The sequence below is a fragment of the Lissotriton vulgaris genome, chromosome 5 (genome assembly GCF_964263255.1).
Source record: "Lissotriton vulgaris chromosome 5, aLisVul1.2, whole genome shotgun sequence".
In the NCBI taxonomy this organism is placed as follows: Eukaryota; Metazoa; Chordata; class Amphibia; order Caudata; family Salamandridae; genus Lissotriton; species Lissotriton vulgaris.
Window position 1 is genome coordinate 145239009 of NC_141693.1, and position 14296 is coordinate 145253304.

Sequence of the window (14296 nt, forward strand, 5' to 3'; positions counted from 1 at the left end):
TTTTACCATTTTAAATAACATTTGGGAGCGGTTTAAGGCCTCTGATATCGAGGAGCAGACATAGTTTGCTCGCACTTTGTCACAGAGAGACCGATACATTTTCAGCTTGCTTTTATATTCTGTTTTTGCTTCTGGGAGGTAGTGCTTTCTCCATCTCCACTCCAGAACTTTACATTCAGATTTTTCCTTTTTTAATGTTTCATTAAACTAGGGTGCAGGTGGCCTTCTCCCCTTATGTTTTGCTTTAGAAAGTGGTAGACCGGTATCTATAGCTACCCTTAACCAGTTTTGCACTTCCTCAGACAGAGACTGCACCGACCCATTTAAACACGGGCGGTGTGCCTCTAGATGATTATTCAGATCTCCTAGTAAGGATCAAAAGTTGGTCAACATGTTTCTGCTGTAAATTTGCAATTTGCTCAGCATTCGTCAGGACCTACACAAAAGTCCTCCGGTGGTGTGCGCGCGTACCCTCCCGGGAGGCTCGAAATGTGAAAAATATGTACAGTGAGAAAGTCCCGGATAGTTTCCGTAGTTACCCACTACAATAATTAGTAGGGATACATCAAAAACCTGTAGGGAGAAAAGAGACAAACAAAAACACACATGAGGAAACTTAAATAATTAATTTCTTCAGTCAGATGCGATTGTTATCATTGGTCTTTGACAATGCAGGCTGTGGCGTGATGCATGATTTACATCCCACCAACTGTAAGGTGCTCGCCCAGGCTATGGGGTTAGTTGCACCTAAATCAACCCGAATAGCCGGCCTTTTAGAAGGACCGGCATCAAGTCATTGCTCAGCTATTTAGTTCATTGTGAAATTTGGCAAGCAATATACTAATCGATTCTAAGTCGTTAAACGTACAATTTATGCAGTGTTTATAAATCATCATCATGTGCATATGGTTAGGATCAAAAACCTGGAGCAGCCAGGGAACTCCCCTCTAAGTGCGGGAGAAATGCAAAGCAACTGCAACGGTCGTAAATGCTTGTACACTCACTTCCTTAGAGGCATAATCACGCCCCTTCGGTAAAGACAGCGCGGGACTCCTTCACGCGGTGTCCATCTGATGGTAAAAGAAACCGCAAGGAGTCAGCACGAGAAAGGTGATCAAAACTACGTGCTTACGGAGGAAAATGGCAGGAATTACTTACTTCGGCACCCGCGACTCCCCACTGTGTACCTGCTCTCTCGGCTGCTGTCTTCCGGGAATACCGGAAAGCGCAAGGGATCGGCTTAAGTATGATAATTGCGTGATTGGCCAGACGTGCTCACGTGGGTGGGTGACGTCACTAGGTATCCGACGCGTCCAACGCCTTAAAGCTGTACAGGCCAGGGAGATGGTTGAGAAGTATGGGTTCGAATCCCGGTGTGGTATAAATGCAAAACGGGTTGGCCCAGGGAGATTACATACAATTAAGAGTGATGACCCTGCTAAAGGAGTGGATGGGACGTGCAGCTGTATGTTCCCTTGTCAACCTTTCCTTGGAAACGGGAGTAGTTCCAGCTAAGTGGAAGCAAGCTGTGGTGTCCCCAATTATTAAAAAGCCCTCCCTGGACCCGTCCAAGCCCGAAAGTTATCGCCCCATTTCGTTGCTACCCTGGCCAGCCAAAATTACAGAGGCCCATGTCAATCTGTCCCTGTCTGAACATCTTGTACGGACCAATGCCCTCGATCCCACACAAAACGGATTTCGTGCCGGTCACAGCACAGAGACCGCGTTACTTGTGATGGTGGAACATCTCTGTGCAAGGTTGGATGCTGGTCAAACGGCGGCGCTCATATTATTAGACCTCAGCGCCGCCTTTGACACGGTAGACCACAGCATCCTCCTGCATCGGCTTGAGGAGACTGGCATTGGCGGCCAGGTGTTGCAATGGTTCCGCTCCTTTCTAGATGACCGCTCCTTCTGTGTTGCCATCCCTCCCTTCAAGTCCAATTTCCAACCGCTGGCCATGGGGGTTCCGCAAGGGTCCTCGCTGAGTACCACGTTGTTCAACCTTTACGTGAGACCGCTGGCTGATGTCGCTAGGCAGTGGGGCCTAACTCTGGTCTCATATGCCGACGACACACAGCTGGCCGTTACTCTCAGCGGGGATGCGGAGATTGAGGCCCCCAGGTTTCAGTCTGGACTGAAGGCGGTGGCTAGCTGGTTGACAGGCAACTGTCTCCAGCTAAATGCCACAAAAACGGAGGTGATGGTTGTCGGTAAGGGAGTGGAGTTGTGGGGTGACCAATGGTGGCCCTCAGAGCTGGGACCCACTCCGACCCCGGTATCGGAGGTAAAAAACCTGGGGGTTTGGCTGGATGCGGGCCTCTCCTTTGTAGGGCACACCAAAAAAACTGCGGCCTGTTGTTTCGGATTGCTAAGGGGCTTCAGACCTGTTCTCAAGTTCTTTGACGCCCCGACCAGGCAGCTGGTGATCCAGGCAACTATCATCTCCCGCCTGGATTATGCCAGCTCTCTTCTGGCTGGGGCCAACCAGGCCGAGTTAACCCGTCTGCAGCGGGTTCAGAATGCTGCGGCCAGGGCGATTGTCGGACTGCCCAGATTCAGCTCGGTGGCAGGTGTCCTTCGTTCCCTACATTGGCTCCCTGTAAGGAAGCGCATCCTCTTTAAGGTTCTGTGCCTTGCCTTTAAGATTCTGAGAGGTATTGGCCCAGAAATCTTATCTAGCTGTCTCTCCTTTTACGTTCCCACCCGTACCCTCCGTTCCCAGGGCTTGGCCCTTGCTGTGGTCCCTAGATTCAGGCTCAGTCGCATGGGAGGCCGCTCGTTCAGTGTAAAGGCCGCGTCAGCATGGAACTCCCTTCCTGTTGAAATCCGTCTGATGGAGGACCTCTTGACTTTCCGGAGGGCTATAAAAACATTCCTATTTTAGCTGCTTTTATGTTTTCATTCTCCTGTTGTGTTATGTTCTACCTTGTCTCTGCGCCGGGACGCTCCTTGGCTGGAGTATCTGTGCGCATAATAAATTAATATAACATAACATAACATGTAATTAAATTATATTAGAACCCTGTCTGAGCACGATCATTCTGAATAACGGGCAACCTGTAATTGTATACGCATATGGCTTGAGACATGCATTTAGGTGGAAATAGACATTCCTAACGGTCGGAAAAAGAGGGCAGATGTAACTATCCCAGTGTGTCCCAATGTTGCATTGTAGTATATCTAGGCCATTGCGGTCATCCCTTTAATTTGTAATTAGATCTGTAGCTACACTGCAATATGGACTTCCCTTTATCATGTTTGTAGCCTCTGCAATCTGTTGCTCGTGTCATGTTCTCAGTTTGTATCATTTCTGTTCCTATTGTGAAGCGCTCTGTCACCTTCGGGTAAAGTCCGCGCTATATAGAGTGCATAAATAAAAATAGTCTGATGGTGTTGGACCGCAATCAGTTCCAAACTAGTGAATGGACAGACTATGAACAACCTCTGAGAATGTGTATGAAACCCGGGTGGGTACTCAAGTGTGGGGACCTATATTTACCAGTCTAATGATGGCTATATCTCTATGCACGAGGAAGTCCTTTAAAAGTACTCAAAAAATACTCAGAAAATAGAGGGCAGGGTGGGGGCATAGCATCAGGTCAGTGGATGGCGAAAAATGCTATGAAACTGAAACTGAATGTGTCTATCTTCTTAGCACACTGCCCCATGGTATGTCATCATTGAGGCCGGTTTTGTTGGCGTCAAGGCGATACACCCAGCGTTGTTCTTTCTCGAACAAAGAGGACTCAGAACAGCTTTCCAGGTGCTCCAGAACTGTCCATTCCAGGTTATTCGGTGTGTGATTAAGTTGTAGAAAATGGGATGTCAATTTGGTGTTGATTTCCTACAACGTATATTGCTATGATGTTCACATATCCTGATTTTGATGCGTCTAGATGTCATCCCCACGTACTGTAGACTGCATCTGCAAGTAATCAGGTACACAACATTCGAGGTGTTACAATTTGTGTGGCTGCGTTGTTCCCATTGTGTGCCGTCTATCAGATCCAGAAATTTAGTGTGTGAGGTTAGATGGCCAATGTTGCAATTCCCACATGGGTGGTGTCCTGTGACTGGTGGTAACCCCCAAGCGTTCAGAACACTTGGTGCTTGGTTGTTATTTCCTTCTTCCCTTGGTCGCGTGTGGACCAGGGAGTCTTTAAGACTTGTGGCCCTTTTGTACGAAAAAAGAGGCTTCTGCCAATGGGTCTTATTGCTGGTGATGATTCTCCAATTTTTGAAGATACATTTTCTCACTACATTTGATAGCGGGTTGAAAGTTGTCACACACGTTAAAGGGATCTCACCACTTTCGGTTGGGCGATTATTTTCCAAAAGAGCATCCCTTTGTTGGTTTCTAGCCCTCTTCTGGCTCTTGTTTATTATACCATTCGGGTACCCTCTGTTTTCCAGTTTGACGGTCAATGCATTTGCTTGCTGTTTGTAAGTGGACAAATTGCTACAATTTCGCTGTATTTTCAGATATTGCCCATACGGGAGATTCTCCCGATGGTCAGAGGGAAATAAGTAAGTTGGAGAAAAACATGGTTTTCAAAAGGCAAACGGATTGTGTGAAAGAGAGATATGTGTGTATGCGTAAGTGTTTAAGAGAAATTATGTGTAAGGATCATGTGTGCCGTTGTGTATGCGTGTAAGGGTGGTGAGTGTATTTAAACGGGATAAAAAGATAGGGATATCTGTGTTTGTGTTTAAGAGCGATGTATACATAAGGGAGGTGCACATGTAAGGGAAATGTTTGCTGTTGAAGCAATGTGTGCTTGTGAGTGAGATGGGCGTGCATGTGTGTGTTTGTGTGTGTGTGTGTCTGTTGTGTAAGGATGTTGTGTGGTAAGGAGATGCGTGGTTACTAGCGATCTGAGTGCAACGGGGGATCTGTGCAAGTGAGATATGTGTTTAAGTGTAACGTGAGCCTCTAAGGGCTGCACGTCTTCATGGAGAGTATGTAAGAGAACGTTGTGTCAAAAACAGATATATATGTGTATGTTGTATGGGTATACAATGCATGGTAGAAATGTGTAAAGAAGATATGTGGCCGGGTAAGCTGTTTGTACATTAAGTGTGCGAGTGAGGGAGAGGTCCATACAGCCGAGTGATCCATAAGTGCATTTTAGGGGATGTGTTTCTGAGGGCACGACTTGACATGCACTTGTAAGGGAGATCTATACGTTTGTTGCGAGAGAGAGAGACAGAGCAAGAGAGAGCGAGAGCAAGAGAGAGTGTGTGTGTGTGGTTTAGGGGGCGTGTTAGTGTAGATGTGATAGGTGGGTGTTTAAAGAGATGTACGAGCGCATTAAAGAATGGCGTAGGATAGAAGTTAAGAGGGGTGCTAGATGGGAGGGGTGTGTTTCTGAGATAGAGAGAGGAAAGTGGCCAGAAGAGGAAGTTGTGAAGAATAAGAGAAGTGAAGCACATGAATTAAAATGCACATACAACATAATACATGCATACACCTACAAAATGATATGGTCTCATGAGCGTGCATGTTCCCCCTCCTTTCGTTTATTCTGTACAGCATGAGCAGGTTTCCCGAATCTGTACAGCATGAACCCAGTGCATCGGCATACTTAATAGATAGAGGCGGTTCAGGGGAAATTAGACAACGCCCCCCTTAAAGCAGGCCTAACCCTTATTAACACCATGCGCGCTAGCAGAATTCCGCTCGCACGCTGGCATTTGCGAAAACGCACTGTGCGTGACGAGCTGGGCTCTTCATCAGCGTGCGAGGAGGCTACGCCATGACGAGCCCAGCTCGTCATCAGCGTGGAAGGGGTTAATGGTGAGGGCTGCGTTAGACTAGGGGCTTCCAACCTGATCTGTAAGCAGACCTACTTCTGTGCAATGAAAATTAAAGAATTATCCTTAATTTTAGCAGGCACTTATGTAAAAAATGCAACATTTTTACAAACGTGACGATGTTGCGGGCACTTTTGCAAAAATTGGGGCATTTTTACAAAAGTGCAGATTTTGGGGCAAACCACGAAATCGCGAAATCCTTGAGAGTCTGATTAGCTATAGGGAAAGCTGCTGGCCCAGATAGGCTCCCTCTGGAATTTTATAAACTCTTTTTACCAGAGATACAATCAGATATGCTCACTGTATTTCGGGAGGCACAGAAGGGTGATGCCCCGGCATCATGGGATGCAGCCAGTATCATGATAATTCTCAAAAAAGATAAGCCACCTACACTTCCAGGGTCGTTGAGACCAATCTCGCTCATAAACTGTATGGGAAGATTTACGCAAAAATATTGGCCTTGCAACTCTCGAGTGATTACGCTTTTAGTCTCGGTCCACTAGCATGGATTTATACCAGGGAGAGGCACTGTCAACCACATAGGTAGAGTTACGGCACTGTTAGATATCGCCAATACACGTAAACTGCCATGTGGAGTGATTCTATTGGATGCAGAAAAAGCGTTTGACCGTGTCTCCTGGAAATTTTTATGGGCAACTATGAGGTGGCAAGGGTTCGGAACTAGATTCATCCAGACAGTTAAAACTATGTACAGATCACCAAATGCCCAGGTCTGTGCGCTGGGACTTGAATGGAACCCAGTATCTATATCAAGGTGGACCCAACAGGGTTTCCCCTGTTCTCCTCTGCTATTTGCGTTATATATTAACCCATTACTAAACCTACGAGAATATAGGCTAAATATAAAACCACTGAGCCCCAGGCAGGAACAGGTTAATTTATTAGCATATGCAGAGGATATAGTGATAGTTTTGTTGGATCCTGCCACCACATTGGTAGAGACAGAACAACTAGCATCAATATACGGAGGGAGCTCAGGCTAAGACACAGGTTATATGTACAGACCAAGTACACTTTAATGATCCTAGTGTAATGAAGGAGGCAACGTATCTGGGAGTGGGTCTGAATGGGAGCCTTGATACGATGGTTTTGTCCAATTGGGACCCTATGCTAAGCAAGATTAAAAAGGAATTAGATAGGATGGAAGGCCTACACTTGTCAAATGCTGGGAAGATGTCATGTCCTAAAAATGAATATCCTGCTAAAGGTCCTTAATTTTTTCAGGGCGGTGCCATTACAAATTACAGGGAAACAGATTCAGAAATTACAATCTATTAGGAGCTTCCTATGGGCCCAGGGTAAACCGCGCCGAGCTATGAAATTTATGACCCTTCCGCGAGAACCAGGGGGGTGGGCGGTTCCCAATTTTCAGTTTTACTATTGGGCATGCTTACTACAACATATGGGAATTCTATTAGTTGGGGAAAATGAGGAAAGTACAGATTAAACACCTCATATTTTTCAGACACTATTGGGTTCTACAACAGAGATTAGTTTAAGATTCTTGAGCCCAGTTATTACTAAAAAAAAACTTTCTTCATGGTGGTCCAGGCCGCCCATAAGGCTTGGCTTCAGATTAGGAGCTATCTGCAGATTGGTAGGAATAATTATTATACCCCCACGGAATCTCCAGCATTACATCCATCCATTTCCTCGGATGGTATTATGAAAAGATGGAGATGTAAAGGAACTCAGACTCTAGGAGACTTAGTAGACATTAGTGAAGCGTATGTCCTGTCAACATCTGCTGTTTAAGCACGATCTCCCTAAAGCAGACTTTTTAAAATACCTCCAGATTCGTGACTATTTGATTAAAAGAGGTGATGTTTCACGCCTAGCACAGAAAAATAACCTACTAGAGGCAGTGAAGGGACGGGAAAGGATTGGAAACCTATACCAAACACTTATTGAAATACAAAAGGATGATGTAGAGGCACAGAATGCTAAAAGGAACACCAGGCTGTCCCTCTGAGAAATATTCTGCAAGAGTCTATCATTTTAGCTGATAAACTCTTAATCTCCTCCAATCTTAAAAACACAACAGTATAAAACCATGTTTAATTTATATTACACACCTGCAAAAATAGCTTGTTTTGTGAATGAAGATAAGTGCACTCGGTGCGGGATGGATCAGGCAGATATAGTCCATATGTTTTCAAAATGTCCAGAACAACTAATTAATATGATGCAGACCTTTCTGATGGAAGTTACAGGGGTGCAGATTGTGATAACTCCTACAGGTATGTTATTGGGGGTCTTAGAAGATGGTGTGCTAGCACAGGGAATGTATGCATTTAGATATTTAATATATATTGCTGTTGCAGTGGCTAGACTATGCATAGCATCATTGCGGCGGCAGAAAGAACCCCCTACTTTTGAAATGTGGAGAGGAAGGCTGTATGCTATATGTAAATTGGTAACTAGCCTTTATGCCATCAAAGTGTTACAGAAACTGAGACTGGGCATTAGGATCTGGGGGGGGCTCCTACTGAGTATCTAACACCTGCAATACATTAAAAGATGATCTCCGGGAGGCCGATATCCGATATTACTTACATAGCTGTCACCCCCTCGAAACTTGCTATATGTACTTATTTTGTAATCAAGATTGGAGGAAGTAAGGAAGTATATGATCTGGAGGGGGGGGGTGGTTAAATTGTTTGGTAGCATAACCTATATGTTATTTTGGTGAATGATCAAAATGTATTATGTTTTATCCTTCTGCATTCTTGGTCTAAGTATGTGTTCTCTGCAAATGGCTATTGGCTAAACAAATAAAAAATAAAATAAAAAAAGTAAAGGCCTGAGATGTCTACCCAGGAGCAGAAGAGGAACAACCATTATATACAAAAAAAACACAGAATATGCCTTTGGAGTCTACAAAAGTGCAAGAGGGTGCAAGCCCAAAGAATAGGTAATATACAACGAGTTACAATATATATATATAGTCAGAGGGGTCCGCCCAAGAGTGACATAACTGCAACCTACAGAAGAGTGACATGGGTTGAGGGGTGTGCGAATGGTGTGGTGACTAATCTTGTAGAAAAAAGTAGTCAGATTTGGAACTATAAATAAAACGACAAGAGGAGGGGTCTGAGAGAATGGATATAGGGAGATGAGGGAAAACGTCTTTTACCGTGAAGTTTTGCAAGGTTAGGAGAAGATGGGAAAGAGGTTTTGAAGTACCTGGGCTGCCCACGCTTTCAAGCAATAATAATAACACTTTCCAAGCATTGTTCATTTACCTGTTGCTCGAGGGAAGGAGAGGGCTGGAAGGCGATTTCGTGGCATCTCCCTTTGGCGGCAACCCAACAAGCCTTCGTAACCGGGCTGGGAGCTGGAGAGAGTAGGAGCTCAGTAAGGGCAGGTCATCTGATCAGAGGGTCAGTGTCATGAAGCGCGCTGTAAATACTCTCAGAGTGACCTGTGGAGGGGAAAAAACACAATGCAAGCAACTTTGTAGCGTTATGGTTACAGTCCAAAGAGTAGACATCTCAGTGTAAAATCCTTGCCAGATACTGACAAAGAGTTTTAAACATTCAAGATTAGGATCGGTCAGGCAGACATTTTTTATTGCGAGTAAAACCATTATCGGGCAGAAAGTGAAAGACCTATGGCAGGCCAGTGGTGCAAAGTGTAATACAGTTCAGTCAACCAGCTCCGACTCAACGTAAAAAGCTTGACATTTGGTTAGTCTAGTGAAAGCCAGTTGTAATGCCACACTTTATTGTGGCTCAGTGTTGATTTTTGTGACAAACAACTTCAGCTCAAATATATGATGCGGATTTGCATTACCAAATGTGCAAAACCGTTTCAATGAGAATAGTCATAATAGAGGCACACGATTTGAGACACATGCCTGGGAACTGCTAACCTGCATAATGGCCACAAGACTCACAATAGTTCAGAATGAAAATGCTTGAAGAAATCCCCATCCATTTATGGTGGGCAAAAAACTGGAACATTAATGCAACAGAATGGTTTGCAGCCTAGATAAAGAATGACTAAAATTTTTGAAGGGTGTGGGCCACTTTCCTGACATATGTGGACGACAAGCTTGGTGGAACAAACCTCGCATTTTTCAACCAGTTGTGGTCTCAAGTTCTCGATTCTTTGAGGTGGAGATGCAGGGAAGAGTGTGACTGGTTTATCTGATATTGCATACATGATGCAACAGTCATGCCTGTTAACCTAAATATCCAGTTTGCATTTCATGCTCCACAGCAATAATAACTGGTTGAACGAATGAGTGGCATTTAGACAGATACAAGCTGTTGCAAACATTTTATCACTTGTACTTGATGTTACCCCATACCAAACATATATATTGTTTGGTATACGTATCCTAAATCTAGAAATAAAAAAATAAAGTTGTTTAAAAAGTAAAAGGACGACTGGGTATATGCAATACACGATTCAATTCACATTTTAATCCAAACACCACCTCAGTATGTGCTTGGTGGTAACAAAACCTTGAGGTAAGCTACAAAACTATTGTTTTACAACACTCCTTTGATTTGCATTGCATGGATATTAGTTGGGTTGAAGAAATCGGATATAGAAGAAAAAGTAGAAAAATAAAACAAAGGGGCGACTAGTTCCATTTCCCACAAACTTACTTCTGTGCTTTCTTAACAAATATTTGTGACTAATGAAATGTTACACAAATCATTTCAGAGGTAGAAACCAGTGAAGCACAATCAAGGCATCAACCCACGTTTCTAATTGTAAAGTGCTGATATATCCACCCAAGACAGGCTGGCCGATTAGTAGTATTGAAAAGGGAATAGATTAAGGAGCAATAAAGACTTTACTATTTGGTCAGAGGATAGTTTCTAATGCAGCAGCTTTTTCTGTCTTCGTGTGGAATCATCAAAGTCACTCCACAAGGCTGCACAGAGTGGAAAGGTTGGTCCTGGAACTCGCACTTACTGAGGCTGAAGACGAAGAATCCCCCGCGCATAGCCCGGCGCCTCATATGACATAGTATGGGCCATCTGCTGAGGGACTACACCCTAGATTGCTACCCCTATCACGAGACGAATGATGACAATATCTGCCTACTTCTGATGGTCTGTTTCTGGCTGGACCTGCCGATGGCTGGTTCCAGCCCGCACTGGTAGTACTCAGACACGCGTGGGGAGGGTGGGGAGGTGTGGGGGGGGGGGGGTTATGGGGCATGGGCTTTTGGTGTTTGGCTTTATTGTTCGCAAGGGTGGGGGGGTTGAGGGGGGTGGGAAGATGGGGGAGGAGTGTGGGTTTGAGTTTAGAGGGTGGGAGGAGATTGTAGAAGATATAGGTTGTGGTCTCTCAGGATTTATGGGGCACACACCTGGACGTTTGAAGACTGTCCAGGTACCACTATGGGCAACGGCAGACGCCATCGTACTGTATTTGGCGTGGGATAATGGTTGGGAGGGGAGAGTTTTACTGATGTTTTTTGTCACAATACCGTCTTCTCTTTGTACAAAACAATAAAAATTGTGGATAAAAAAAAAGGCTGCACAGAGTGAAATCAAGTGATAATGAAATCTTAAAACAACGCTAAGGTGCTTACATCTGTGTCAAATAGCTTTTTTTTATCAAATAAGATGTGAAAAGTGTTTAAGGGAGATATAGATGTTTAAGGGAGATATAGATTTCAGGTTACCACTGTTTAGCATATCACTTTTTACAATTGAACAAATACCCATTATATTTTCTGGACAATCAATGCCATATGAACTACCTACACATGAAGCAATATTGACGTGCAGCACAGTGAAATAATTCCGGAGATAGATATTACTTCATTAATAGCAAACCAGGCACAGTCCGTGGCACTGCTGAATCCGTGTTTAGCTCCTACACAGAGGCCCAGGATATATTACAAAATTCAAAGAAGGCCAATCTTCACAGTTGAAAATGTACATTCAATCTAAATTAATAAAAATTTTACAGTGACGAGATTGCACTGCAGAAGTGCATACTAGTACAGAGCTTCAGATCTCATCCTTCGAAAAGCCTTGCTAGTTTTATTTGAATTTTGACACCTACCATTGAGTTTGTAGAAAAGGTTGAGGCTGCTTGTCCTGGCCGCACACACTTTTCTCCGAGGATAGCACCGCACAACAATACAGCAAAGCTCCCTATGTGTAGTAAACTCTACAATCAAAAGAAAGGCAATGATAAATGCTTTGGTTAACCTGTTAGAAATTAGATCAACTAATGCACGAATCAACATCATTATCTTAATTTTGCTGCAAAGATTCTCATATCAAGATCTTTTCATTCCTACCACAACTCTTTACAATGCAAACAGTGACATCATTGCTTTGGATACTGGAACTAGAAGAAATAAACAATTTGTATGTTATTTACTTGGAGCAGCATTAATCTCCATGTCCTGCTATATTGCCCAAAGAAAATATATATTTTTCGTGTGCCAGCATCCTGCAAGAACGGAAATATGCTATACAAGCTTTGGTAAAAATCAACAGGTCAGGCTTTGGATACCACCCATTTCGTTCATTCATTTTTAGGTTTTGCCTGGCGAAAGCTGCGCTTCTGCGCAGCTTTTTCGCGCAGGCGAAAACTAATGAGTACTGTAGTGTGGGTTTGGGTCGGCCCTCGTCATTCATTGGCTGGCTCCATAAATGGAGCCTAGCCATTGGACGAGGGGCCTGTCCGTCAATGCCGGACCAGACACGGGGGCGTTCCCGAGATTCTTTGGCTTTTGCCAACGTCACGCGACGCCGGTAACGCCCCCGATTCTGGTCCGGCATTGCCGGCACCTGCCTTCCTGCTCTGCGTGTTTGTTCCCCGCCCCTGCCCCCCCCCCGCCCCTCCTCCCGCTCTCCGTGTGTTCGTTCCCACCCTCCCCTCCCGCTCTCCGTGTGTTTGTTCCCTCCCCTCCCCTCCCGCTCTCCGTGTGTTTGTTCCCACCCTCCCCTCCCCTCCCGCTCTCCGTGTGTTTTATTTATGCGTGTTCGCAGAAGGGGCATGGGAGGTGAATCTGTCCGTCAACGCGGACCCGTTTTCGTTTTTTTCAGGAATTGTCCCCATCGCCGCCCGGCCCGCGACCAGGAAGTCAGGCAGGCCGGGGGCGGTACTGCGGGACACTCGTCATTCCCCAGGCCGCGCTCTGATTGGCTGCCGGCCCGGGACCTAAGTGGAGGAAGAAGCAGCCTGCAACCTACGCCGGAGACCGAGGAGAGTCCCGAGGAAAGGGAGCTCTCCAGCCGCCGACGAGACCCGGTGAGTGCCTGAGAAGGAAGGGGGAGGCGTCGGGGCACACTGCCGGTGCCCCGTTGGCGCATCTCCGTTCTAACGTTTTTGTTGTTTGGTGGGGGGAAGGTGGGGCTAGGCCTAGGTGGGGCGCGTTGGTGTGCAGCGGGCCGGCTGTAGGAGATGGAAGGTTCTGGCAAAGTGTTAAAGCAGCGCATGTAACACGTTAAAGACTATTAAATGTACTTTCCACTGAATCCCTGGCACCTAACATTTCCTTTGTGTATTTGCTGCTGTATGTGTATTCTGTTGCAGTGTCTCTATGTGCCTGTCCTTTTATTTGTATGACTGTCGGAATGTGTCTCTATGTGCCAGTTTGTGGATTGTGCCTGCTTGATTTTATATTTCTGTGTCCGTTTGTTGGCGTTTCTCTGTGCCTGTCTTTCCTTGACTTTGTGCCTTTCCCCAGTGTGTGTCTGCCTCTTCGTGTTTTTGTGTGCCTGTCCGATCGCGTGTCTCTGTGCCGTTTTCTGTCGGTACCTGACATGAAGTATTTCCCTGAGCCCAAGGTTGTGCTTGGCGATGTGCGGGTTGGCCTGTTGTCCGTTTACCAGGATACTTATTTTACCTATCTTATAATGTGCGCAAGAATTTATGTATATATTGTGTGCGGCAATTTTGGGTCTATCATGTGAACGAGTTGTGGTGTACTCGGGTCTACTGATCTTGTTTGTCGCTTCTTGTCTGGCTACATGTGTCATTTAATTTCTTCATATATTCTTGCGAGCATGTTGGCCTGCATTGTTCCTTATGCTGTGTGCACAAACCATGCTTCCAGGTGTTTGTGAGGTTGTCTTTCTGTCTGAGTGTAACTGACTCTGTTGTGGACTGTGGTATGCATGCGAGTCTGTCTCTGTATTAGTTGAAGCTTGTTGTTTTAGATTTTGATTCCTGAATGCGACACAAGTACACGGATCTCAGCGGGCTGAGTTCTGAGATTTCCCAGTTGATAACTAGTGATTGTGGAACGGTGAAACCAGCTATTACCAGCGAGTTTGGGTGAACTGTTTGGTAAGTAGCGCTCAGGACTTGAGGGATACCCGGGGAAAATGAAATAATGATTACCCCTTTAGGGAACCTGGGTTTGCCATCCTGGCTTTGACGAATGTGCGGTTCTGATTCGAGGCACATGTTTGTTTTTATCTGTCCCTCTTACAGAATTTGTCCCCATGTGACTCTCCTTCATGAGTTT

The 14296-nt window shown here is 45.2% G+C and overlaps 1 protein-coding gene across 1 annotated transcript in view; it reads right to left on the reverse strand.

Moving 5' to 3' along the window:
• Positions 1–11984, reverse strand: part of RABGAP1 (RAB GTPase activating protein 1) — a 967778-nt gene extending 955794 nt beyond the window's left edge. Inside the window, exons 1-2 of the mRNA XM_086921082.1 lie at positions 11875–11984; positions 9084–9262 (exon numbers count right to left, since the gene is read on the reverse strand). The gene's annotated coding sequence lies outside the window, so the exon portion shown is untranslated. The remainder of the gene's footprint in view (positions 1–9083; positions 9263–11874) is intronic.
• Between the last annotated feature and the right edge of the window lie 2312 nt (positions 11985–14296).